Below are 4,166 nucleotides of genomic sequence, written 5' to 3' on the forward strand. Positions count from 1 at the left end.
GCCTAAATATTGAGTAGTGTAAATGTGCCTTAAGTCACCCCTGTGTTGTTGTGGTGTGTGCTTAGAGTTATTGTCTTGTTTGAAAAGGTCAGCTTTTGGCTCAGTCTGAGGTCAAGTAAGCATTCTTGATTGCGTTTTCATTAACAATTAGTGTTGAGCGGCAGGGGCAAAATTCGATTTCAGGATAATTCGCGAATATATGGGGCGAATATTCATCATATATTCGTGAATTAGCGAATTCGCTATCTTCGTTCACACTTTTTTTTTTCATTACTAAAATCGCAATGTCAAATTTGCTTTATGTGCATGAGAAAAAAGGGGCGTGGGCCTATCAACTGTTTCTAACTACCCGATGGTTTAAGGAAAGGATGGTTGGAAGCAATGTTTGAGACAGTGAGGAAGAACTCCTGATCACTGTAAGTAATTTCACATTACACCAGTGTATTTGATTACATTTCACATGCATTGTCAGAACAATGCTTTATATGCAGATAGAGTGTTATAAAATATTTGTGATTGCGAAAATCTCCACTTTTTTTTTTTCCGTGATACATACAGTACAGACCAAAAGTTTGGACACACATTCTCATTCAAAGAGTTTTCTTTATTTTCATGACTATGAAGGCATCAAAACTATGAATTAACACATGTGGAATTATATACATAACAAACAAGTGTGAAACACCTGAAAATATGTCATATTCTAGGTTCTTCAAAGTAGCCACCTTTTGCTTTGATTACTGCTTTGCACACTCTTGGCATTCTCTTGATAAGCTTCAAGAGGTAGTCCCCTGAAATGGTTTTCACTTCACAGGTGTGCCCCTGTCAGGTTTAATAAGTGGGATTTCTTGCCTTATAAATGGGGTGCTGCGCCAGATGACCTGGCCTCGACAGTCACTGGACCTGAACCCAATCGAGATGGTTTGGGGGTGAGCTGGACCGCAGAGTGAAGACAAAAGGGCCAACAAGTGCTAAGCATCTCTGTGAACTCTTCAAGACTGTTGGAAGACCATTTCAGGGGACTACCTCTTGAAGCTCATCAAGAGAATGCCAAGAGTGTGCAAAGCAGTAATCAAAGCAAAAGGTGGCTACTTTGAAGAACCTAGAATATGACATATTTTCAGTTGTTTCACACTTGTTTGTTATGTATATATTCCACGTGTGTTAATTCATAGTTTTGATGCCTTCATGAAAATAAAGAAAACTCTTTGAATGAGAAGGTGTGTCCAAACTTTTGGTCTGTACTGTATATATATATATATATTATATCTGCATACAAGTTATATCCTGTATTATAGTGTTGCATTCACAGTTTTGCTAGTTGCTATTGGTAACAGATAATCGCTTCTCGGCCTTTTGGCTAAGATCAAGTGTAGTATCTGTTCTTCAGTTCCTGTAGAGCTACGCTCCAGTCTGTACTCCTTCCATGGCTTGCCATGGTTGTCGAGCGGAACGGAGAACCACACAGCAACCCTGGGTCATGGAGCATGGGTGTGCGAACCCACCCATGTGAAGTTACCTTTGAGCTCTGCTGATCGATGCCACTAGGTCGAGTTGTGTTGATAGCCCAAAGTACAAGTGCCCCAGCGGTGGTACCCTGGGGTGCCGGAACTCACTGGGGGTGGAATCCCACTGAGAGATGGCACATTAGCACAGCACTTTCTTTCTCACAATTTTAGCACACACTCTATTTGCTCGGCTTCGGCCTTGAAGATACGAAGAATTTCATAATTTCGGCCGAATGTCCGGGACGTAATGGCAAACATTTCACTTATTTACTTTTTATGTCACCGTGTGCACTTTTACACGTTGTGTGTTTACTAGGATTTTCAAGGGTTTGCGGCGCCCTAAACGGGTACCCCTCCTTGAGGTCTAGGGGAAGGTGTGTGGCCATATTGGTTCCTCACCCCCCTGCCAAACCCCTTGGGCTCTCCCTCCGGGGAGAGTCCAGACCTTTGTTGAAAGCTCCTGGCTGACGCCTTGGGTGGCAGCCTAGGCGAAACCCGGGAGCATAGATGGGGCGTACCCTTGGCTTCGGCTGAGGGTTGCTACTTGTCTCAGTCCCTTGCAGGAGCTTAACGGCCCCGGAGGGATTGGGAATGGTTTGTGGGGGGCTCTTCTCTTCGGAGAGGGCCTGCTATAGACTGCGACCTAGTGCACGATTTTTGTGTGGCACGCTGCACGATTTTGTTGCACGAGGTGAGAGCACGACTTTGGGCTTTCGATAAGAAAAAATAAATAAAAGAAAAAATGTGGAATTATATACATAACAAACAAGTGTGAAACAACTGAAAATATGTCATATTCTAGGTTCTTCAAAGTAGCCACCTTTTGCTTTGATTACTGCTTTGCACACTCTTGGCATTCTCTTGATGAGCTTCAAGAGGTAGTCCCCTGAAATGTTCTTCCAACAGTCTTGAAGGAGTTCCCAGAGATGCTTAGCACTTGTTGGTCCTTTTGCCTTCACTCTGCCGTCCAGCTCACCCCAAACCATCTCGATTGGGTTCAGGTCCGGTGACTGTGGAGGCCAGGTCATCTGGCGCAGCACCCTATCACTCTCCTTCATGGTCAAATAGCCCTTACTTTCAAAGTTTTCCCAATTTTTCGGCTGACTGACTGACCTTCATTTCTTAAAGTAATGATGGCCACTCGTTTTTCTTTACTCAGCTGCTTTTTTCTTGCCATAATACAAATTCTAGCAGTCTATTCAGTAGGACTATCAGCTGTGTATCCACCTGACTTCTCCTCAACACCACTGATGGTCCCAACCCCATTTATAAGGCAAGAAATACCACTTATTAAACCTGACAGGGCACACCTGTTGTAAAAACCATTTCAGGGGACTACCTCTTGAAGCTCATCAAGAGAATGCCAAGAGTGTGCAAAACAGTAATCAAAGCAAAAGGTGGCTACTTTGAAGAACCTAGAATATGACATATTTTCTGTTGTTTCACACTTGTTTGTTATGTATATAATTCCACATGTGTTAATTCATAGTTTTGATGCCTTCAGTGTGAATCTACAATATTCATAGTCATGAAAATAAAGAAAACTCTTTGAATGAGAAGGTGTGTCCAAACGTTTGGTCTGTACTGTATATATTAGCAGAAGGACCCGGCTTTGCACGGGTATATTTCATCTATTTCATTTTGTTTCCGTGTGTCTTAAAAAGATATCAACAATTTCCCCCATAACAGTGACCTGTACAGTACACACCCCTTTGACAATGACCTTTACAGTGCCTTCTCCTTTAACAGTGATCTCCACAGTGCCCGCCCCTTTAACAGTGATCTTTCAAAGTGGCAGCCCCTTTAACATTGACCTCCACAGTGCCTGCCCCTTTAACAGTGATCTCCACAATGCTCGCCTCTTTAACAGTGACCTCCACAGTGCCTTCCCCTTTAACAGTGACCTCCACAGTATCCGCCCCTTTAACATTGACCATTCCTTTAACAGTGACCTTCATATTGGCTGCCCCTTTAACAGTGACCTTCACAGTGCCTGCCCCTTTAACAGTTTCTACCACAGTTCCTGCCCCTTAAACACTGATCTCCACAGTGCCTACCCCTGTAAAATTGACTACCCCTTTAACAGTGACCTTCATAGTGGCCACCCCTTTAAAAGTGACCTTCATAGTGCCCGCTCCTTTAACCACCTCGGACCGCCTAACGCAGGATCGCGTTCCGGAGGTGGCAGCGCTGCGCACAGTCACGCATATATGCGTCATCTCGCGAGATGCAAGACTTCCTGTGAACGCGCGCACACAGGCGCGCGCGCTCACAGGAACGGAAGGTAAGAGAGTTGATCTCCAGCTGCCAGCGAACGATCGCCGCTGGCAGGCTGGAGATGTGTTTTTTTTAACCCCTAACAGGTATATTAGACGCTATTTTGATAACAGCGTCTAATATACCTGCTACCTGGTCCTCTAGTGGTCCCCTTTGTTTGGATCGACCACCAGAGGACACAGGTAGCTCAGTAAAGTAGCACCAAGCACCACTACACTACACTAAACCCCCCCCCCCGTCACTTATTAACCCCTTATTAGCCCCTGATCACCCCTGATCACCCCATATAGACTCCCTGATCACCCCCCTGTCATTGATTACCCCCCTGTCATTGATAAACCCCCTGTAAAGCTCCAACAACGTCCGCATGATTTTACGGAT

General features: G+C 44.6%; 1 pseudogene; it reads left to right on the plus strand.

Annotated features, from left to right (window-relative positions):
- The first annotated feature begins 1,340 nt into the window (after positions 1-1,340).
- On the plus strand, positions 1,341-1,424 carry LOC120987336 (annotated as a pseudogene).
- The last annotated feature ends 2,742 nt before the right edge of the window (positions 1,425-4,166 follow it).

The sequence above is a fragment of the Bufo bufo genome, chromosome 1 (genome assembly GCF_905171765.1).
Source record: "Bufo bufo chromosome 1, aBufBuf1.1, whole genome shotgun sequence".
Classification (NCBI taxonomy): Eukaryota; Metazoa; Chordata; class Amphibia; order Anura; family Bufonidae; genus Bufo; species Bufo bufo.